At 43.1% G+C, this 25,068-nt stretch overlaps 2 pseudogenes; both read right to left on the bottom strand.

Moving 5' to 3' along the window:
• Positions 1-3,082: 3,082 nt before the first annotated feature.
• LOC106606356 (acyl-coenzyme A diphosphatase NUDT19-like) lies at positions 3,083-11,511 on the bottom strand (annotated as a pseudogene).
• Positions 11,266-25,068, bottom strand: part of LOC106597058 (b(0,+)-type amino acid transporter 1-like) — a 54,693-nt pseudogene continuing 40,890 nt past the window's right edge.

Genomic DNA, 25,068 nt, shown 5'->3' with positions numbered 1-25,068 from the left:
TAAGGATCAGTAGTGGGTCTACTCTGGACAGTTGATAAGGATCAGTAGTGGGTCTACTCTGGACAGTTGATTAGGATCAGTAGTGGGTCTACTCTCTACAGTTGATAAGGATCAGTAGTGGGTCTACTCTGGACAGTTGATAAGGATCAGTAATGTGGGTCTACTCTGGACAGTTGATAAGGATCAGTAGTGGGTCTACTCTGGACAGTTGATAAGGATCAGGAGTGCGTCTACTCTCCACAGTTGATAAGGATCAGTAGTGGGTCTACTCTGGACAGTTGATAAGGATCAGTAGTGGGTCTACTCTGGACAGTTGATAAGGATCAGTAGTGGGTCTACTCTGGACAGTTGATAAGGATCAGTAGTGGGTCTACTCTCTACAGTTGATAAGGATCAGTTGTGGGTCTACTCTCCACAGTTGATAAGGATCAGAAGTGGGTCTACTCTGGACAGTTGATAAGGATCAGTAGTGGGTCTACTCTCTACAGTTGATAAGGATCAGTAATGTGGGTCTACTCTGGACAGTTGATAAGGATCAGTAGTGGGTCTACTCTGGACAGCTGATAAGGATCAGTTGTGGGTCTACTCTGGACAGTTGATAAGGATCAGTAGTGGGTCTACTCTGGACAGTTGATAAGGATCAGTAGTGGGTCTACTCTGGACAGTTGATAAGGATCAGTAGTGGGTCTACTCTGGACAGTTGATAAGGATCAGTAGTGGGTCTACTCTGGACAGTTGATAAGGATCAGTAATGTGGGTCTACTCTGGACAGTTGATAAGGATCAGTAGTGGGTCTACTCTGGACAGTTTACCTGGAACACCTATTGAGATGTGCCTCTTGTTGTCATGACTACCTGGACCACCTATTGAGATGTGTCTCTTGTTGTCATGACTGCCTGTCCATCTATTGAGATGTGCCTCTTGTTGTCATGACCACCTGGAACACCTATTGAGATGCGCATCTTGTTGTCATGACTACCTGGAACACCTATTGAGATGTGTCTCTTGTTGTCATGACTACCTGGAACACCTATTGAGATGTGTCTCTTGTCATGACTACCTGGAACACCTATTGAGATGTGTCTCTTGTTGTCATGACTACCTGGAACACCTAGTGAGATGCGTCTCGTTGTCATGACTACCTGGTGCTCGTGCAGCTTGTGTCTCCATGATCCACAGTATTTCTGAATCAATTGGCTGATATATTTTAATTGTACAACTCAAATACTACATGTTTTTAGCTAGACATACTGAGTGACAAAACATTAAGAACACCTTCCTAATATAGAGTTACACCACCCCCTTTTGCCCTCAGAACAGCCTCAACGCGTCTGGAAGGGCCTCGGCGCGTCGGGCAGGAACTGGCATTGTGTCAAAAGCGTTCCACAGGGATGCTGGGCCATGTTGACTCCAGGGATGCTGGGCCATGTTGACTCCAGGGATGCTGGGCCATGTTGACCCCAATGCTTCCCACAGTTATGTCAAGTTGGCTGGAGGTCCTTTGGGTGATGGGCAATTCTTGATACACACAGGAAACTGTTGAGTGTGAAAAACCCAGCAGCTTTGCAGTTCTTGACACTGGCACAAACTTCAATACCCTGTTCAAAGGCATTAAATATTTTGTCTTGCCCTCTGAATGGCACACATACAGAATCCATGTCTCAATTGTGTCAAGGCTTGAAAATCCTTCTTTAACCGGTCTCCTCCCCTATAACTACACTGATTGAATTGGATTTAACAGCTGACATCAATAAGGGATCATAGCTTTCACCTGGACTTACCTGGTCAGTCTGTCATGGAAAGAGCAGATATTCTTAATGTTTTGTAGACTCAGTGTATAATGGTGTGATAGTTCTAAAGAATGTTTCATACAAAACCCCACTGATTAAATAAATCTGTACAATTATGGACAAAAAAATAATACATTGAGAAGTATTTGAAAACAAGATCAATTTGCATTGTCCCAGAATTTAATACATTTATTTATTTAATCTTTGTTTAATCTAGGCAAGTCAGGTAATACAGCCTGGAATCGAACCAGGGTCTGTAGTGACACCTCTAACACTGAGATGCACTGCTTTAGACCGCTGCGCCACTCGGGAACCCTTTGGCAGGTAGTAGAACACAGTAGTAGGGAAACCAGCAGCAAGACCATAGCAGTATAGATGGGTCGAGTCATAAATGGCACCCTATTCCCTATATAGTGCACTACTTTAGACCAGATCCCTATGGAACCCTATTCCCTATATAGTGCACTACTTTAGACCAGAGCCCTATGGCACCCTATTCCCTATATATAGTGCACTACTTTAGACCAGAGCCCTATGGCACCCTATTCCCTATGTAGTGCACTACTTTAGACCAGAGCCCTATGGCACCCTATTCCCTATATATAGTGCACTACTTTAGACCAGATCCCTATGGCACCCTATTCCCTATGTAGTGCACTACTTTAGACCAGAGCCCTATGGCACCCTATTCCCTATACAGTGGGGCAAAAAAGTATTTATTCAGCCACCAATTGTGCAAATTCTCCCACTTAAAAAGATGAGGGAGGCCTGTAATTTTCATCATAGGTACACTTCAACCCCATAGAAAATCTATGGAGGGAGTTGAAAGTCCGTGTTGCCCAGCGACAGCCCCAAAACATCACTGCTCTAGAGGAGATCTGCATGGAGGAATGGGCCAAAATACCAGCAACAGTGTGTGAAAACCTTGTGAAGACTTACAGAAAACGTTTGACCTGTGTCATTGCCAACAAAGGGTATATAACAAAGTATTGAGATAAGTATTTGGTCAATAACAAAAGTTTATTTTCCACCATAATTTGCAAATAAATTAATTTAAAATCCTACAATGTGATTTTCTGGATTTTTTTTCTTCAAATTTTTGTCTGTCATAGTTGACGTGTACCTATGATGAAAATTACAGGCCTCTCATCTTTTTAAGTGGGAGAACTTGTACAATTGGTGGCTGACTAAATACTTTTTTTGCCCCACTGTATATAGGGCACTACTTTAGACCAGAGACTATAGGACCCTATTCCCTATATAGTGCACTACTTTAGACCAGAGCCCTATGGCACCCTATTCCCTATGTAGTGCACTACTTTATACCAGAGCCCTATGGAACCCTATTCCCTATATATAGTGCACTACTTTATACCAGAGCCCTATGGCACCCTATTCCCTATGTAGTGCACTACTGTTAACCAGATATTTGTGTATCTCTGCTGTAAAGTAATTGTGAATAGGGTTTCCATTTGAGTGTCAACCCATCTCTCAGAGCTGACTGCTGGTCCTCAGGATGGACCGTGTGAAGGGCGGCAGGTGGTTGTATTTGGGTGTGATGGTGACGACGGCAGCAGCGGTGTAGGGGTCCAAGGCTACGATACGGTGCAGTGCTGAGCGGCCCTGATGTATCTCATCAAGGCTCTGGTCTATCTCATCAAGGCTCTGGTCTATCTCATCAAGGCTCTGGTCTATCTCATCAAGGCTCTGGTCTATCTCATCAAGGCTCTGGTCTATCTCATCAAGGCTCTGGTCTATCTCATCAAGGCTCTGGTCTATCTCATCAAGGCTCTGGTCTATCTCATCAAGGCCCTGATGTATCTCATCAAGGCTCTGGTCTGTGTTCAGGGTCACATCCATCTGACACGACCCTTCCTCTGGGTACAGCTCGTCACCTGGTAAGAGGAGACACACACACACACACACACACACACACACACACACACACACGTTAAACGATCATCCGGCAGTAACCGTATCGAATCAGATTGACAGTTCAGATTGACAGATTGACAGAATAAAGGGCGCGGGGCGACGTGAATAAAGGGCGCGGGGCGACGTGAATAAAGGGCGCGGGGCGACGCGGGGCGACGTGAATAAAGGGCGCGGGGAGACGTGAATAAAGGGCGCGGGGCGACGCGGGGCGACGTGAATAAAGGGCGCGGGGAGACGTGAATAAAGGGCGCGGGGCGACGTGAATAAAGGGGGCGGGGAGACGTGAATAAAGGACGCGGGGCCACGTGAATAAAGGGCGCGGGGCCACGTGAATAAAGGGCGCGGGGAGACGTGAATAAAGGGGGCGGGGAGACGTGAATAAAGGGCGCGGGGCGACGTGAATAAAGGGCGCGGGGCGACGTGAATAAAAGGCGCGGGGCCACGTGAATAAAGGGCGCGAGACATCTGAAACCAGGCAGGAGTGATGTGACATGTAGCCCTATCTAACCAGAACCATGAATAACGCACATTCACTAATAATGTAGCAGGTGTTATAGAACATAACACTGGTTCTCATCAACAATCTCTCAGGCCCACGTGCTAGTGAGTAGCCAGCTAATCTTTTATAGTCCAAGTTTAGCCAACTTGGATCAAGGTGTTCCCTGTGGCTCAGTTGGTAGAGCATGGTGTTTGCAACGCCAGGGTTGTGGGTAAGATTCACACGGGGGGCCAGTACTAAAAAATTACATAAATAAAATTTTAAAAAATCATGAAATGTATGCATTCACTACTGTAAGTCGCTCTGGATAAGAGCGTCTGCTGTAAAATGTAAGGTATAATTTTACAAGTTCTGAATTCAGTAAACATGGAAAAACAGTAAATTGTTATGAACACAGCACCCTGTTTGAACAGCATGTTAGCCTGTCCACTTTGTTCACATGTTGAATTTAAATGGCCTACCTTATTTTTCTCAGAATGAGAACGAGTTGTCATTTTATAAAACAGACTAAACAGCTAGTATAACAATCTTTATTTGACTAAAATGCTGCAAGCGATACGTGGAACCGTAATGCGAGTGTGACAAACTGAGCATTAATTTTCTAGAATGAACGTTTATTGGTACATCCGTTTTAGTACGCGTTTGTAAAATTCACTCTGGCTATCTACTCCGTTTTCAGAGCGTTCTCGTCTGAATGTGCCAGAGCCAGAATAACTGACTAATTTACAAACGCTCAATACCCGTTGAATATGGCCGGTGTCAGTAAACGTTGGCAAGAAAATCGTAATTTATTTGTTAGCATAGCCAGTTAGCATAGCCAGTTAGCATAGCCAGTTAGCATAGCCAGTTAGCTTGGGTGCTTGACTGCTGTTGTTTGGTCAGAACGCGCAGATCAACCCTACTCCTCGGCCAGAGTGTCCAGTGTGCTCTCTGAACGCTCCGAGAGCAGAAGGCCCTGAATTCACGAATGGACAATCTAACAACGCTCTGAATTAAGTAAATGTAAACCTGGGAGGAGGGATATGTAGTAATCAGACCCTTCATGTAAACCCTAACCTGGGAGGAGGGATATGTAGTAATCAGACCCTTCATATAGACCCTAACCTGGGAGGAGGGATATGTAGTAATCAGACCCTTCATATAGACCCTAACCTGGGAGGAGGGATATGTAGTAATCAGACCCTTCATATAGACCCTAACCTGGGAGGAGGGATATGTAGTAATCAGACCCTTCATATAGACCCTAACCTGGGAGGAGGAGAGATATGTAGTAATCAGACCCTTCATGTAGACCCTAACCTGGGAGGAGGGATATGTAGTAATCAGACCCTTCATATAGACCCTAACCTGGGAGGAGGAGGGATATGTAGTAATCAGACCCTTCATGTAGACCCTAACCTGGGAGGAGGGATATGTAGTAATCAGACCCTTCATGTAAACCCTAACCTGGGAGGAGGAGAGATATGTAGTAATCAGACCCTTCATATAGACCCTAACCTGGGAGGAGGGATATGTAGTAATCAGACCCTTCATATAGACCCTAACCTGGGAGGAGGAGGGATATGTAGTAATCAGACCCTTCATGTAAACCCTAACCTGGGAGGAGGAGGGATATGTAGTAATCAGACCCTTCATGTAGACCCTAACCTGGGAGGAGGGATATGTAGTAATCAGACCCTTCATGTAGACCCTAACCTGGGAGGAGGAGAGATATGTAGTAATCAGACCCTTCATGTAAACCCTAACCTGGGAGGAGGGATATGTAGTAATCAGACCCATCATATAGACCCTAACCTGGGAGGAGGGATATGTAGTAATCAGACCCTTCATATAGACCCTAACCTGGGAGGAGGGATATGTAGTAATCAGACCCTTCATGTAAACCCTAACCTGGGAGGAGGGATATGTAGTAATCAGACCCTTCATATAGACCCTAACCTGGGAGGAGGGATATGTAGTAATCAGACCCTTCATGTAGACCCTAACCTGGGAGGAGGGATATGTAGTAATCAGACCCTTCATGTAGACCCTAACCTGGGAGGAGGAGGGATATGTAGTAATCAGACCCTTCATGTAAACCCTAACCTGGGAGGAGGAGGGATATGTAGTAATCAGACCCTTCATGTAGACCCTAACCTGGGAGGAGGAGGGATATGTAGTAATCAGACCCTTCATGTAAACCCTAACCTGGGAGGAGGAGGGATATGTAGTAATCAGAGCCTTCATATAGACCCTAACCTGGGAGGAGGGATATGTAGTAATCAGACCCTTCATGTAGACCCTAACCTGGGAGGAGGGATATGTAGTAATCAGACCCTTCATGTAGACCCTAACCTGGGAGGAGGAGGGATATGTAGTAATCAGACCCTTCATGTAAACCCTAACCTGGGAGGAGGAGAGATATGTAGTAATCAGACCCTTCATGTAGACCCTAACCTGGGAGGAGGAGAGATATGTAGTAATCAGACCCTTCATGTAAACCCTAACCTGGGAGGAGGGATATGTAGTAATCAGACCCTTCATGTAGACCCTAACCTGGGAGGAGGGATATGTAGTAATCAGACCCTTCATGTAGACCCTAACCTGGGAGGAGGGATATGTAGTAATCAGACCCTTCATGTAGACCCTAACCTGGGAGGAGGGATATGTAGTAATCAGACCCTTCATGTAGACCCTAACCTGGGAGGAGGGATATGTAGTAATCAGACCCTTCATGTAAACCCTAACCTGGGAGGAGGAGAGATATGTAGTAATCAGACCCATCATATAGACCCTAACCTGGGAGGAGGAGGGATATGTAGTAATCAGACCCTTCATATAGACCCTAACCTGGGAGGAGGAGGGATATGTAGTAATCAGACCCTTCATGTAGACCCTAACCTGGGAGGAGGGATATGTAGTAATCAGACCCTTCATATAGACCCTAACCTGGGAGGAGGAGAGATATGTAGTAATCAGACCCTTCATATAGACCCTAACCTGGGAGGAGGAGGGATATGTAGTAATCAGACCCTTCATGTAGACCCTAACCTGGGAGGAGGGATATGTAGTAATCAGACCCTTCATATAGACCCTAACCTGGGAGGAGGAGGGATATGTAGTAATCAGACCCTTCATATAGACCCTAACCTGGGAGGAGGGATATGTAGTAATCAGACCCTTCATATAGACCCTAACCTGGGAGGAGGAGAGATATGTAGTAATCAGACCCTTCATATAGACCCTAACCTGGGAGGAGGAGAGATATGTAGTAATCAGACCCTTCATATAGACCCTAACCTGGGAGGAGGGATATGTAGTAATCAGACCCTTCATGTAAACCCTAACCTGGGAGGAGGAGGGATATGTAGTAATCAGACCCTTCATATAGACCCTAACCTGGGAGGAGGAGGGATATGTAGTAATCAGACCCTTCATATAGACCCTAACCTGGGAGGAGGGATATGTAGTAATCAGACCCTTCATATAGACCCTAACCTGGGAGGAGGGATATGTAGTAATCAGACCCTTCATATAGACCCTAACCTGGGAGGAGGGATATGTAGTAATCAGACCCTTCATGTAGACCCTAACCTGGGAGGAGGGATATGTAGTAATCAGACCCTTCATGTAAACCCTAACCTGGGAGGAGGAGGGATATGTAGTAATCAGACCCTTCATGTAGACCCTAACCTGGGAGGAGGGATATGTAGTAATCAGACCCTTCATGTAAACCCTAACCTGGGAGGAGGAGGGATATGTAGTAATCAGACCCTTCATATAGACCCTAACCTGGGAGGAGGGATATGTAGTAATCAGACCCTTCATATAGACCCTAACCTGGGAGGAGGGATATGTAGTAATCAGACCCTTCATATAGACCCTAACCTGGGAGGAGGGATATGTAGTAATCAGACCCTTCATATAGACCCTAACCTGGGAGGAGGGATATGTAGTAATCAGACCCATCATGTAGACCCTAACCTGGGAGGAGGGATATGTAGCAGCTGTCTGACACCATGCGGACAGGGAGCCACTGTTCACAGCCCTCTGAAGCTCTCTGTCTGGAGAAGCTGTGGAGGTCCTGCAGGGAGGGGAACCGGCACATACGGCTGAGATCATAGAACTGTAGAGGGGCTATCCACATCTCTCTGGCCTGGTAGCTGTGGAGGACCTCTGAGGGGGTGGACCACTGAGAGGGGGGAGGAGAGGGAGATATGGAGAGGGGAGGAGAGAGAGGGGAGGGGATGAGAGAGAGGGGAGGGGAGGAGAGAGAGGGGAGGGGAGAGAGGGGAGGAGAGGGAGATATGGAGAGGGGAGGGGAGAGAGGGGAGGGGAGGAGAGAGAGGGGAGGGGAGAGAGGGGAGAGAGGGGGAGAGAGGGGGAGAGGGGGAGGGGAAGAGAGAGGGGAAGAGAGACGGGAGGAGAGGAAGGGAGGGAGAGGGGGTTTAGGTTCAACTAAGATTAAATTAACAGTTTACAACAATATTATGTACTGATGAATACATCATGAATGAATACAGAGTCGCTTAACACTTTGAAACACAACAATAAAATACATTTTCACCTTACTAAGCTATGGTATCACCTTAAAGTGCACAATTTCCTTCTGGTCTTGTAGGGTGTGAGGTGGTGTTTCCTGCAAGCAGCAGATGTAGAAGGCCTGTGTCGTACCTCCTCTGTTTCCCGTACACACCAGTAGGGGTCAGCCAGTTACCCCATTCATGCAGAGCCCAGATGTTAGGTAGACACTCCAGCTCTCTGCACATCCTGATGAAGTTACAGGGGTTCTCGTTTACCAACATTCTCCATTTAGCCAATTCACTCTCGTCACAGAGATCGGTTATTCTGGTTAATTCAGACGGACTGTATCTGTTGTTCTCGATGTTGTTATTCAGTAAAATACTCTCTTCCTCTTTTGTCACGGCTAAAAGTACACCTGACTCCTCAAACGTTTCCCTCACTGCACAGATTCTCAATGCGACGTCTCCTGGAACGGGAGAACCCAGTTTCTTTCTGTCCGTGGAGAAGATAGGAGGTCTCGTCTCCGGCGGCTGTTTCACAAATCCCAGTCCAAAATTCAGTGAGCTCCGAAAAGATTTAAAAAGATCAAGCCATTGACTTGAGAAATCTGACGGATCCACCATACCGCCGGGAAAGACATAAGCATTCGGCATGAAACCACTCGTACCGCTTCGTTTCAACAACAACACTTCATAGTCGAAGGCGAACCTGTCAGGCAAGTTGGGATGTCCACTGATCTCATGTGGAGAGGTGCCTTTATCGACACACCTTGTCAAACTATCTACAGGGAGTTTATGTCTCGTACCAGCAGCTAGTATGACCGTCGCGGCTTCCTTCCAGTGTCTCAGAGCCGTATTCATCCTTTTATTCTCTCATTTCCAATCATGTTATTCAGAAACAAAAAGTTCACATCAGCAAATGTTATTGTTTTGATGTGTCGTCATACGAGCAGGAAGGTCAAGGGCGTAGAAGAAGAACCGTGTTTCCGGTGTGTTGTGTTACTACGCCACCTACTGGTGTGGATGACTGATCTCACCATAGCCTCTATCAACGCAGTTCATGATGGTGATTAAACTGGGGGTGAAGGTTAAAGTTCAGGAAAGTGATTGATGTTTGTGGTTAGTAAACAGATACCGTCAACTTTTTATGACATGACAAAAATGAATTGATTTGTGGGATTGAATTACAATTGAAGGGAAAGCCATTTTATTCACAAACTCAACAACTCACTATCTACTTTTCAAGTCCAAGAAGAGAAGAGGTTTTTGAAACGTTGAATTCAGTAGTATAAAATCTACATTCAGTTTAGAGTGACATCACACAGTAGGCAGTATAAGATGAACCGTGTCCCCAGGTTCATCTGGCCGCTGGTGGACGAGATAGAAGACAACAAGGGACAAATATGTCTTTTAACTTGTCAAATAACTATTAAAACCATAGATAATATAGAAGTGCTTGAACAGCGCAAACATGAGGCACTTTAAACAATGTCGAGGACAAGTAAAAAATAATGACATCATTTTGGTCTATTATGTTCTCTCTAGTCATGTACAAGAACAGCGTATTGTCAGCGTCTCAAATGGCGCCCCGTTCCCTAGGGCATAGGGTGCGATTTGAGACGCTGCCGTTGACCTCCTGTATCCAGTTTATTCGTTTGGGATCCAGACCGTGTAGACGGCTGATGCCAACCTGCCAAGCAGAGCCTCTTTCTCATTATGATACACTACCTTCATTATCAGCTGATGCCAACCTGCCAAGCAGAGCCTCTGTCTCATTACGATACACTACCTTCATTATCAGCTGATGCCAACCTGCCAAGCAGAGCCTCTGTCTCATTACGATACACTACCTTCATTATCAGCTGATGCCAACCTGCCAAGCAGAGCCTCTTTCTCATTATGATACACTACCTTCATTATCAGCTGATGCCAACCTGCCAAGCAGAGCCTCTTTCTCATTATGATACACTACCTTCATTATCAGCTGCTGCCAACCTGCCAAGCAGAGCCTCTGTGTCTTAAATATATATTATGGCAGTGTCCTAAAAGCAAATATGTCCTCCTAAGCAGAATTTAAACACACAGGGGCATTATATAGACCATCTATATTGGCGATAGTCTCATAGGAGAGAAACAGACAGGATTCCAGCATTTCCAGCATTATGACACAGTACAGTACCTTCATTATGTGACAGTACATTACCTTCTTTATGAGACAGTACAGAACCTTCATTATGAGACAGGACCTTCATTATGAGACAGTACATTACCTTCATTATGAGACAGTACCTTCATTATGAGACAGTACATTACCTTCATTATGAGACAGTACATTACCTTCATTATGAGACAGTACATTACCTTCATTATGAGACAGTACATTACCTTCATTATGAGACAGTACCTTCATTATGAGACAGAACCTTCATTATGAGACAGTACATTACCTTCATTATGAGACATTAACTTCATTATGAGACAGTACATTACCTTCATTATGAGACAGTACATTACCTTCATTATGAGACAGGACAGAACATTATGTGACAGTACCTTCATTATGAGACAGTACATTACCTTCATTATGAGACAGTACCTTCATTATGAGACAGAACCTTCATTATGAGACAGTACAGAACCTTCTTTATGAGACATTAACTTCATTATGAGACAGACCTTCATTATGAGAGAGTACAGAACCTTCATTATGAGACAGTACATTACCTTCATTATGAGACAGTCTGTGTTTTCTAAGTCTGTGTCTGAAATGGCACCCTATTCCCTATGTAGTGCACTGCTTTTGACTAGGGCCTATAGGTTAGTGCACCACAGGGAATAGGGTACCATTTGGGATGCACTAAAAGACATTTGTCCACATCAGTCAGTTTAGGCTGTTTATTATCTTCCTCTATTCGTTTTTCTCAGGAGGAACGACCTCCATCAGCAGCTGGAGGTGCATGGTGATTGGCCCTGCAGGGGAGGTGAAAGGTTAAAGGTCAGATTGGACCAATCAGGCTAATTAAAGGTTAATAATAAATAACTTTAATAAAACAGGTTAATAAAGGTGACATCAGCCCAATCACAGCATGATCTACAGGCTCTGTGACCTTCTGAGTTGAACTCCACAATGACTGGAATTATCTAAAGGGGAAGAACTCCAGTACCCTCACTGAGGAATAAAACATTTTGATTCATTAAAAAAGACTGAAGTTGCAGAAGATAAGATAAGATAAGTCTGCTTCCCAAAGGGCACCCTATCCCCTATATTATAGTGCACTACCTTTCACCAGGGCCCATAGGGTAGTGCACTACACAGTGAACTATTTGGGACACAGACAGGGTTGTCTTCTAGTGCACTACAGAGGGAACAGCGGGCTATTTGGGACACAGCCAGTGTTGTCTTCTAGTGCACTACACAGGGAATAAGGGGCCCATTTTGGGATAAAGGCAGTGTTGTCTTCTAGTGCACTACACAGGGAATAGGGGGCCATTTTGGGATAAAGGCTCTCTCCAACCCTCAAGTGTCAACATCTCTGAGCGGTGGGTCGTTACTCACTCATGACCCTGCGCGTCCAGCTGAACTTGCGGTGTACGAAGGGGAAGTAGAGCAGCAGACCGCTGAGGATGAAGATGGTACAGTACAGATACTCCAGCTCTGGCTTGTCTATGATAGGTGCTAGGACCAGGTAGCAGGACACTATCACCACCAGCACTGCTATGGGCATGGGACACTGTTGGGGGACAACCAGAACATAACCACCTGTCAGTCTCAAAGGAGGAGATCTGGGACAGTATTGCTCTAAAAACAGGTTAAGGGAATCTAGGATTCAGAAACACATCAAAGTGGTAACCAGCTGAGGGATGTGGCTGGAGAAATGTAACCACTCTAAAATGTATAGACAGAGCTATGAATGTTAGGACTGACCATCCATGAGTTCAACCTGATAGTTATAACTATGTTCTTCCAATAGCCAAGAGATGAGGGGCTGCAGGTAGCCTACTGGTTAGAGCTTTGGGCCAGTAACTGAAAGGTTGCTAGATAGAATCCCCCGAGCTGACAAGGTAAAAAAAATCTGTCATTCTGCCCCTGAACAAGGCAGTTAACCCACTGTTCCTAGGCTGTCATTGAAAATAAGAATTTGTTCTAAACTGACTTGCCCAGTTAAATAAAGGTTAAATACAAACATTAATATACAGGACTTGGATGTATGACACTGTGAGTCTAGTCTTACCTTGACGGGCCTCTTGAGTTCCTTCCTGGTGAAGCGCATGACGATGAGAGCGAGAGCTGTGAGACCGTAGAAACCCCACACGGCAAAACTGAAGTAGTTGATCAGCGTGCTGATGTCTGTTGGGATAATGTAGAGTACGGCCAGAATACCCTACAACCACAACAACAACAGAGGTGACTCACCACCTGGATTTGGTCTTATGTAGCAAAATGGGAAATGGTATTTGTTTTACAATGAAAGTAGAGACTCAGAGCTACAAAATGGTAGATCATACACTGCATTTGAGAACTATGGGAAAGTAATTCTGCTTTTTATTAAGTTGATCAACTTGCCAAAGTGTTTCTACTGCTCTCAAAAAACATTGCTGCCCTGAATTTAGCAGGCACTATTGAGAAAGATCAGTGGGAAAAAGTTGTGATGGACTACTTTCTGCACACGGTCAGTATGAACCAGAGTGACTTGACAACACGCGGGCCAAACAAGCTGTACAAACACAACGGAGTTAAAGGGGTTCCAGTCCGCCGTGAAGTGTTCAGCCATGTATACGGGTAAGAGTAGCTACATTTTCAAATATCATAAGTTTCACATTTTGTCAGAAAGTAGTTTTTTCATTGTAAGTTAAAGAGTACTGTTAGCTAGCGAACGTTAGTTTGCTGGCTCGCTACCTAACATTACGTGTATGATCTGTTTCCTTGTTTACTCAATCTTTAACGATGTGAATCGTTAAAGAGATAGGTGGGGCTATGACTTGAGAGTGTGTGAACGATGCTGAATGGGTGTAGACAAAGAGGAACTCTGCAGTAGGTGTGCCAAAAATATTCAAGGGTCATTTTCTCAAAAGTGAGGTTACAAGTTGATCAAGTTTCAAAGCAGAATTACTTTCCCATTATTCCTCAACTGCAGTGTATGATATACAATGTTGTAGCTCTGAGTCTCTACTTCTATCCAAAGTAAAAAAACACAATTTCAAATTTGACCAAATCACATTTAAGGAACTTGACAAAGTGGTACTTTATTACTTCAACAGAATGTTTCCTAAAAGTACAAACATAGTTCCATTTCATTTCTGGTAATGTTCTAGCAACGTTCTCCGACTGGTCTGACATTGGAAATGTTCTCAAATAGTTCAGAGAACATTATGAAACAAAGTTCTTCTATGGGAATTTCAGTTTCCTACAGGTTTCATTGAACAGTTGGGCCAATTTCATCTTAAAACGTTTCCTGTGAATGAACTTAAAATGTATAACTTCATAGTTTGGATTACAGGATGTCAAGGTCATATTTTTCCATATTCTGTTCCAGTTAAAAGGCTGTTCAGATTCATGTAGATCTGTGGACTATACTTTTTTAATGCTCAGAATATGAGCTTTCCAAGAGTTGTTTATATATAAAGATCAGTCCTTTCAGGAGCCCAGGAAATGTATTTATATATCCTATCATAGGATGGTTCAGTAGTTGTATTTCCCAAGGGACTCCAGAGGCCAGCATGGCTGACCTAAGATGTAAATACAGAAAAAAGGATTTGCCTGGTAATGTACATGTGTCTTTGAGCTTGGTAACATACATGTGTCTTTGAGCCTGGTGTACAGTGGGGGAAAAAAGTTTTTGATCCCCTGCTGATTTTGTACGTTTGCCCACTTACAAAGAAATGATCAGTCTATAATTTTAATAATAGGTTTATTTGAACAGTCAGAGACAGAATAACAACAAAAAAATCCAGAAAAATGCATCTAAAAAATGTTATAAAATGATTTGCATTTTAATGAGGGTAATAAGTATTTGACTCCTCTGCAAAACATGACTTAGTACTTGGTGGCAAAACCCTTGTTGGCAATCACAGAGGTCAGATGTTTCTTGTAGTTGGCCACCAGGTTTGCACACATCTCAGGAGGGATTTTGTCCCACTCCTCTTTGCAGATCTTCTCCAAGTCATTAAGGTTTTGAGGCTGACGTTTGGCAACTCGAACCTTCAGCTTCCTCCACAGATTTTCTATGGGATTAACCTGTTAGGGCTAGGGGGCAGCATTTGCACGTCTGGATAAAAAAAATGTACCCGATTTAATCTGGTTACTAATCCTACCCAGTAACTAGAATATGCATATACTTATTATATATGGATAGAAAACACTCTAAAGTTTCTAAAACTGTTTGAATGGTGTCTGTGAGTATAACAGAACTCATTTGGCAGGCAAAACCCTGAGACATTTTCTGACAGGAAGTGGATACCTGATGTGTTGTATTACCTTTAAACCTATCCCATTGAAAAACACAGGGGCTGAGGAATATTTTGGCACTTCCTATTGCTTCCACTAGATGTCACCAGCCTTTACAAAGTGTTTTGAGTCTTCTGGAGGGAGATCTGACCGAACAAGAGCCATGGAACGATGATGTCCCATTAGACACCTGGCGCGCGAGTTCATGTTGGGTACCCTCGTTCCAATACGTTATAAAAGAGTATGCATTCGTCCACCTTGAATATTATTCATGTTCTGGTTAAAAAAGGCCCTAATGATTTATGCTATACAACGTTTGACATGTTTGAACAAACGTAAATATATTTTTTCCCCTCGTTCATGACGAGAAGTCCGGCTGGCTTAGATCATGAGATTTTTGGACATAAATGATGAGCTTTTTTGAACAAAACTACATTCGTTATGGACCTGTGATACCTGGAAGTGACATCTGATGAAGAGAATCAAAGGTAATGGATTATTTACATAGTATTTTCGATTTTAGATCTCCCCAACATGACGTCTAGTCTGTATCGCAACGCGTATTTTTCTGGGCGCAGTGCTCAGATTATTGCAAAGTGTGATTTCCCAGTAAGGTTATTTTTAAATCTGGCAAGTTGATTGCGTTCAAGAGATGTAAATCTATAATTCTTTAAATGACAATATAATATTTTACCAATGTTTTCTAATTTTAATTATTTAATTTGTGACGCTGACTTGACTGCCGGTTATTGGAGGGAAACGATTTCCTCAACATCAATGCCATAGTAAAACGCTGTTTTTGGATATAAATATGAACTTGATAGAACTAAAAATGCATGCATTGTCTAACATAATGTCCTAGGAGTGTCATCTGATGGAGATTGTAAAAGGTTAGTGCATCATTTTAGCTGGTTTTATGGTTTTGGTGACCCGGTCTTTGAATTGACAAAACATTACACACAACTCTTGTAAATGTACTGTCCTAACATACTCTAAATTTATGCTTTCGCCGTAAAACCTTTTTGAAATTGTAAAACGTGGTTAGATTAAGGAGATGTTTATCTTTCAAAGGGTGTAAAATAGTTGTATGTTTGAAAAATTTGAATTTTGACATTTATTTGGATTCAAATTTGCCGCTCTTGAAATGCACCTGCTGTTGATGGAGTGCACCACGGGTGTCACGCTAGCGTCCCACCTAGCCCATAGAGGTTAAGGCCTGGAGACTGGCTAGGCCACTCCAGGACCTTAATGTGCTTCTTCTTGAGCCACTCCTTTGTTGCCTTGGCCGTGTGTTTTGGGTCATTGTCATGCTGGAATATCCATCCACGACCCATTTTCAATGCCCTGGCTGAGGGAAGGAGGTTCTCACCCAAGATTTGACGGTACATGGCCCCATCCATCGTCCCTTTGATGCGGTGAAGTTGTCCTGTCCCCTTAGCAGAAAAACACCCCCAAAGCATAATGTTTCCACCTCCATGTTTGACGGTGGGGATGGTGTTCTTGGGGTCATAGGCAGTATTCCTCCTCCTCCAAACACGGCGAGTTGAGTTGATGCCAAAGAGCTCCATTTTGGTCTCATCTGACCACAACACTTTCACCAGTTGTCCTCTGAGTCATTCAGATGTTCATTGGCAAACTTCAGACGGGCATGTATATGTATTCTTGAGCAGGGGGACCTTGCGGGCGCTGCAGGATTTCAGTCCTTCACGGCGTAGTGTGTTAAAACCTGTTGGGGCTAGCGGGCAGTATTTGCACGGCCGGATAAAAAAACGTACCCGATTTAATCTGGTTACTACTCCTGCCCAGTAACTAGAATATGCATACAATTAGTAGATGTGGATAGAGAACACTCTAAAGTTTCTAAAACTGTTTGAATGATGTCTGTGAGTATAACAGAACTCATATGGCAGGCCAAAACCTGAGAAGATTCCATGAAGGAAGTGGAAATCTGATTTGTGGAATCACCTTCAACACTTTGCCTATGAAACACACCGTGAGTTAGGATTCATTTAGCACTTCCTAAGGCTGTCACTAGATGTCAACAGTTGTTACAAAGTGGTTTGAGTCTTCTATGGTAGAAACTGACCCAAAGAGAGGCTTGGAAAGTTGGTCATAGGGGGAGGGCCATTACTACTATGACGCGGGTGCCCGTGGCTACCCTCTCGTTCTGAAACATTTAGTAAGACAATGCAATCGTCCGCCTTGAATATTATTGAAGCTCTGATTGAAAAAGGCCGTAAAGATTTATGTTATACAACGTTTGACATGTTTGAACGAACGTAAATATATATTTTTTGCACATTCGTGACGACAAGTCCCGCGCGCTTCAGTACATTATGAGTAGCCTTCAGAACGCGCTAACAAGAAGGAGCTATTGGGACATAAATTATTAAACTTTTTCGAACAAAACTACATTTGTTGTGGACCTGGGATACCTGGAAGTGCCTTCTGATGAAGATAATCAAAGGAAAGGGAATATTTACAATAGTATATTTGATTTAAGATGGCCCCAAGATGGCGCTAACCTGTATCGCCTAGCCTATTTTGAGCATAGCACCTCGTTTATTGCAAAGTGTGATTTCCCAATAAAGTTATTTTTAAATCTGGCAATGCGGTTGCATTCACGAGATGTTAACCTGTTATGGCTAGGGGGCAGTATTTTCACGGCTGGATAAAAAACGTACCCGATTTAATCTGGTTACTATTCCTGCCCAGTAACTAGAATATGCATATAATTATTGGCTTTGGATAGAAAACACCCTAAAGTTTCTAAAACTGTTTGAATGGTGTCTGTGAGTATAACAGAACTCATATGGCAGGCAAAAACCTGAGAAGATTTCATGCAGGAAGTGGCCTGTCTGACAAGGTGTCGTTCTTCTTGTCTCTGTTTATTGAAGAGTGAGGATCTTAGCTGTCCCGTGACACTTCCTACGGCTGCCATAGGTTCTCAGAAGGCAGCAAAAAGCGGAATCATGGCTTTGCAGGCTCTGGCTGAAACAAAGTAGCGCGTTTGGGTAGTGGCTGGTTACAGTACTGTGAGACTCAGGCTCGTGCCCGCGTCGACCGAAAGGTTTGTTTTCTTTCCTCTGTTTAGCTAAATGGACATTCCCGGTCGGAATATTATCGCTTTTTTACGAGAAAAAATGGCATAAAAATGGATTTTAAACAGCGGTTGACATGCTTCGAAGTACGGTAATGGAATATTTAGATTTTTTTGTCACGAATTGCGCCATGTGCACGACCCTTCTTTACCATTCAGATAGTGTCTGGGACGCACGAACAAAACGCCGCTATTCGGATATAACGATGGATTATTTTGGACCAAACCAACATTTGTTATTGAAGTAGCAGTCCTGGGAGTGCATTCTGACGAAGACAACAAAAGGTAATCAAACTTTTGTAATAGTAAATCTGATATTGGTGAGTGCTAAACTTGCCGGGTGTCTAAATAGCTAGCCCGTGATGCCTGGGCTATGTACTTAGAATATTGCAAAATGTGCTTTCACCAAAAAGCTATTTTAAAATCGGACATATCGAGTGCATAGAGGAGTTCTGTATCTATAATTCTTAAAATAATTGTTATGCTTTTTGTCAACGTTTATCGTGAGTAATTTAGTAAATTGTTAGCAAATTCCCCGGAAGTTTGCGGGGGGTATGCTAGTTCTGAACGTCACATGCTAATGTAAAAAGCTGTTTTTTGATATAAATATGAACTTGATTGAACAAAACATGCATGTATTGTATAACATAATGTCCTAGGTGTGTCATCTGATGAAGATCATCAAAGGTTAGTGCTGCATTTAGCTGTCTTCTGGGTTTTTGTGACATTATATGCTAGCTTGAAAAATGGGTGTCTGATTATTTCTGGCTTGGTACTCTGCTGACATAATCTAATGTTTTGCTTTCGCTGTAAAGCCTTTTTGAAATCGGACAGTGTGGTTAGATAAAGGAGAGTCTTATCTTTAAAATGCTGTGAAATAGTCATATGTTTGAAAAATGGAAGTTTTTGTATTTTTGAGGAATTTGTAATTCGCGCCACGCCCATCATTGGATATTGGAGCAGGTGTTCCGCTAGCGGAATGTCTAGATGTAAGAGGTTAATCTATAATTCTTTGAATGACAATATTACATTTTAACAATTTTTTCGAATAGTAATTTTGTAAATTGTAGCGGTGATCACCGGAAGCATATGAGGGAAAGTATTTTCTGAACGTCACGCGCCGATGTAAAATGCTGTTTTTATATATAAATATGAACTTTATCGAACAAGCGTTCCAGGTTCCCAGACAGGTTAACAATTGTTTTCTTGGTGACTATGGTCCCAGCTGCCTTGAGATCATTTACAAGATCCTCCTGTGTAGTTCTGGGCTGATTCCTCACCGTTCTCATGATCTTTGCAACTCCACGAGGTGAGATCTTGCATGGAGCCCCAGGCCGAGGGATATTGACAGTTCTTTTGTGTTTCTTCCATTTGCGAATAATCGCACCAAATGTTGTCACCTTCTCACCAAGCTGCTTGTCGATGGTCTTGTAGCCCATTCCAGCCTTGTGTAGGTCTACAATCTTGTCCCTGACATCCTTGGAGATCTCTTTGGTCTTGGCCATGGTGGAGAGATTGGAATCTGATTGATTGATTGCTTCTGTGGACAGGTGTCTTTTTTTACAGGTAACAAGCTGCGGTTAGGAGCACTCCCTTTAAAGGTGTGCTCCTAATCTCAGCTCGTTACCTGTATAAAAGACACCTGGGAGCCAGAAATCTTTCTGATTGAGAGGGGGTCAAATACTTATTTCTCTCATTAAAATGCAAATCAATTTATAACATTTTTGACATGCGTTTTTCTGGATATTTTTGTTGTTATTCTGTCTCTCACTGTTCAAATAAACCTACCATTAAAATTCTAGACTGATCCTTTCTTTGTCAGTGGGCAAACGTACAAAATCAGCAGGGGATCAAATACTTTTCCCCCCCACTGTACATGTGTCTTTGAGCCTGGTAATGGGTCTTTCAGAGCTTGGAATGTTCTCAAAACATTACGGTCCATGATATCTCTAAGGGTCCAGATTGATATCTCTAAGGGTACAGATTGATATCTCTAAGGGTCCAGATTGATATCTCTAAGGGTACAGATTGATATCTCTAAGGGTCCAGATTGATATCTCTAAGGGTACAGATTGATATCTCTAAGGGTCCAGATTGATATCTCTAAGGGTACAGATTGATATCTCTAAGGGTACAGATTGGTATCTCTAAGGGTACAGATTGATATCTCTAAGGGTACAGATTGATATCTCTAAGGGTCCAGATTGATATCTCTAAGGGTACAGATTGATATCTCTAAGGGTACAGATTGATATCTCTAAGGGTCCAGATTGATATCTCTAAGGGTACAGATTGGTATCTCTAAGGGTACAGATTGATATCTCTAAGGGTACAGATTGATATCTCTAAGGGTACAGATTGATATCTCTAAGGGTACAGATTGGTATCTCTAAGGGTACAGATTGGTATCTCTAAGGGTACAGATTGATATCTCTAAGGGTACAGATTGGTATCTCTAAGGGTACAGATTGGTATCTCTAAGGGTACAGACTCTACATTTGGACCGCCCTCCAGATCGCAAGGCATTATTGTGAAATATATGAGTATGGGTATGCCATTTTGATTCCCAGTTACATTTTCCACCAAATAGATATTGCTTGAGCAATAATAGGACCAAAGCGTAGTGTACATTTAATGAGAGATGGTCTGTCAGTGGAGACCACCTCTTCCAGGGCAATAGGAGACATGATATGACATTGTTAACCTCTCTAGGGGAGGTGGGACGAAATCGTCCCACACTATTCAACAGCCAGTGACAAATCAGAGCGCCAAATTTAAAACCACAAAATGTCATAATTCAAAGTTCTCAAACATAGGACTATTTTACACCATTTTATAGATACACTTCTCCTGAATTTCCAAAAGGCTTTACAGCAAAAGCAAACCATTAGATTATGTTAGGAGAGTACATAGACACAAATAATCACACAGCCATTTTCCAAGCAAGCATATATGTCACAAACCCAAACCACAGCTAAATGCAGCACTAACCTTTGATGATCTTCATCAGATGACACTCCTAGGACATTATGTTATACAATACATGCATGTTTTGTTCAATCAAGTTCATATTTATATCAAAAACCAGCTTTTTACATTAGCATGTGATGTTCAGAACTAGCATACCCACCGCAAACCTCCGGTGAATTTACTAAATTACTCACGATAAACGTTGACAAAATACATAACAATTATTTTAAGAATTATAGATACATGAATTTTTTGGAAGAAGTTATATTTAATTTCACTTCACCAATCTGGGCTATTTTGTGTTTATGTCCGTTACATGAAATCCAAATAAAAATCCATTTAAATTACAGGTTGTAATCCAACAAAATAGGAGAAAAAAACCACCAAGTGGGATGAATACTTTTGCAAGGCACTGAATCTCAGACTTACATTGAAGATGATGGCGGGGGAAGGAGTGTAACGCTTCAGACTGATATAGGACAAGATCTTTACCATGTGACCCTCTCTTCCTGCCGCATAGGTCAGCCTAAGGTGGGACAGGGCACAAACACGTTAGTTCAACATAATATTGGCAATATGTTGAACCTGAATTTTGTTTGCTTTCTTTTCACAATTTTTAACCTCTGCTTGTGCTCTCTTATTTTAGAAAAGCAGATCTGTTAAACAATTTGTAACAACTGCTGATATAAAAAGGGCTTTATAAAATACATTTGCTTGATTAAATTTGATTAGCAAAATATATCCTCCTGAAGTTGTTTACCTGCCGGCAGTGAAGCAGCTCCCATTGGCTGCCCCGAAGGTGGAGAAGACGACAAACACAGGGACTACCCACGACAGGGGGTACAGCACTCTGTCACCAAAAGTCTAAGGGGCACAAACAAGTTCCTCCGAGGAGACGGGGAGAAAATAAATAAAATGTAATTGTTTGTTGTTGAAAGAATGCATCTCTTTCTTGATAAGGGAGATATATGAGCCAAACCAATGGCTTCCTCTGTCTCCGTCCCTCTCCGTCTCCATGACGACCCTCTTACCACAGCGACAGCGGGAGACTGCAGTAGTTCCGTAGGGGTCATGGCGCTGAAGTAGGCAATGTTGACCAGCACATAGCACACAGACACCAGGGGAATACCAATGATAATGGCCAGGGGAAGGTTTCTGTTAGAGAGAGAGAGAGAGACAGAGAGAGAGAGACACAGAGAGAGAGAGAGACACAGAGAGAGAGAGAGACACAGAGAGAGAGAGAGAGAGACAGACAGACAGACAGACAGACAGACAGACAGACAGACAGACAGACAGACAGACAGACAGACAGACAGACAGTGTTAGTGTGAGATAGAGAGAGAGAGAGACACAGAGAGACAGTGTTAGTGAGAGATAGAGAGAGAGAGAGAGAGAGAGAGAGAGAGAGAGAGAGAGAGAGAGAGAGAGAGAGAGAGAGAGAGAGAGAGAGAGAGAGAGAGACAGAGTGTTAGTGTGAGATAGAGAGACTACAACCAACACATGTAACACAGACACCAGTGTTAGAGGATCATGTAGCACACAGATGGAGACAGAGACAGAGAGTTGAGAAATATCTTGTTGTCATCCTACCAGTAAAGGCAGTGGCGCGTGAATACCAAGGGAAGCCCCGAAAATCAGACCAATAAAACAAATACAATTATTAAACAATTTATCTTTTGTCTCTGTTTTCATAGATCTAACCACTTGAGAATTAAAGGAAAATGATCTCATCTGAGAAATCATATTAGCGAGGGAAACAGCGCCCCTCTGTCTCAGTATGGGTAGCAGATGTATCTGATGCTGTCTGGCCAAAATGAGTATGACATGTTGCCGCCGTAGCATATGATTTTATTTCACCTTTATTTAACCAGGTCGGCAAGTTGAGAACAAGTTCTCATTTACAACTGCGACCTGGCCAAGATAAAGCAAAGCAGTGCGACACAAACAACAACACAGAGTTACACATGGAATAAACAAAACATAGTCAATAATACAGTAGAAAAAAATAAAACAAAAAGTCTATATACAGTGAGTGCAAATGAGGTAAGATAAGGGAGTTAAGGCAATAAATAGGCCATGGTGGCAAAGTAATTACAATATAGCAATTAAACACTGGAATGGTAGATGTGCAAGTAGAGATACTGGGGTGCAAAGGAGCAAGATAAATAAATAAATACAGTATGGGGATGAGGTAGATAGATGGGCTGTTTCCAGATGGGCTGTTTCCAGATGGGCTATGTACAGGTGCAGTGATCTGTGAGCTGCTCTGAGAGCTGGTGCTTAAAGCTGGTGAGGGAGATGAGGCTCCACACTCATGACTGATTGACAGACGCCAGCGAGCATTTGACCTCCCTTGATATTTCAAAAAAATTCAATAATTAGCCAATCAGGATTGAGATGAGCTCAACTGTGGGCAGTTCTGGTGCAGCAAAACCACCCCACAAGGGAAGCCACTTTGGATTTGGCTTCACACCAATCAAATCACATTAACTAGCTAAATAACTTAGCTGGTTCATTGTTGCCCAGCGAGGAAGCTAGTCTAGTATATATTTTAGCCAGGTAGCCTAGTCTAAAAACTAAAAGCGTGTACTTCTCTCTGACAGAGTCGTAGACCGTGTTGGGAACATGAAAGAGAGGAGGATGGTACTGGTGTTCAGCTAGTCTACACACACACACACACACACACACACACACACACACACACACACACACACACACACACACACACACACACACACACACATCAGTACCATGGACAGCCACATGATATTTAGCCATGTTGATTGGACTAAGTTGTTTATGTTCTGGTTAGGTTTGTTAGACTAAGCTGATTATAGCCCAGGTGATTTGATGATGTTTAAATGGTGCAGGAATAACGCAGGCGGTGCTCGCCGATCTTACTTTGCTACCTGACTACTTCACGGTTTTTACTTTTTCATTACCGTTTATATTTTTAGTTTTTCCCTCACTCTACTTTTTTCATTCAACTTTTTTATCTGGATATGGTTCGTCAGGACTTCAAACAGCCGAAGCTGTAAGTAACATTAACATGATGCCTTCTAATTGCAGTCATTGTACTCATTGTACAGGAGAACGATCGCCTTACGGCGAGGATAGCTGTGCTACAAGCCCAGCTTCAGACGCAATCGTTAGGCAAGGGTAATTTCAGTGTAGGAAAGGATGAAACAACGTCTGTGCCACCAGTAAGTACAGATAGTAACGTTAGTATAAACCCCCTCGCACGGTCCCCGCAGCCGGACAACTTTCTCATGGCTTCTGGAGGGAAACGCTGTAGGAATGCTCAACCGGTGTCACTTATTCAGCCGACAGAAACTTTCAACCGGTTCTCCCCATTAAGCGAGTCGGAGTCCGAAACTTCTCTGGTCTCTGCTCCTCCCGTTGTGGGGTCTGAGACGCCGAAGTCTCCCACCATTAGCTCTGACAAACTGAAAACCTTAGTCATTGGCGACTCCATTACCCGCAGTAATAGACTAAAAACGAATCATCCCGTGATCATACACTGTTTACCAGGGGGCAGGGCTACCGACGTTAAGGCTAATCTAAAGACGGTGCTGGCTAAAGATAAAACTGGCGAGTGTAGAGAGTATAGAGATATTGTTATCCACGTCGGCACCAACGATGTTAGGATGAAACAGTCAGAGGTCACCAAGTGCAACATAGCTTCAGCGTGTAAATCAGCTAGAAAGATGTGTCGGCATCGATTAATTGTCTCTGGCCCCCTCCCAGTTAGGGGGAGTGATGAGCTCTACAGCAGAGTCTCACAACTCAATCGCTGGTTGAAAACTGTTTTCTGCCCCTCCCTAAAG

Source organism: Salmo salar, chromosome ssa26, assembly GCF_905237065.1.
Source record: "Salmo salar chromosome ssa26, Ssal_v3.1, whole genome shotgun sequence".
Lineage (NCBI taxonomy): Eukaryota > Metazoa > Chordata > Actinopteri > Salmoniformes > Salmonidae > Salmo > Salmo salar.
This window is presented reverse-complemented; position numbering and strand designations above follow the sequence as displayed.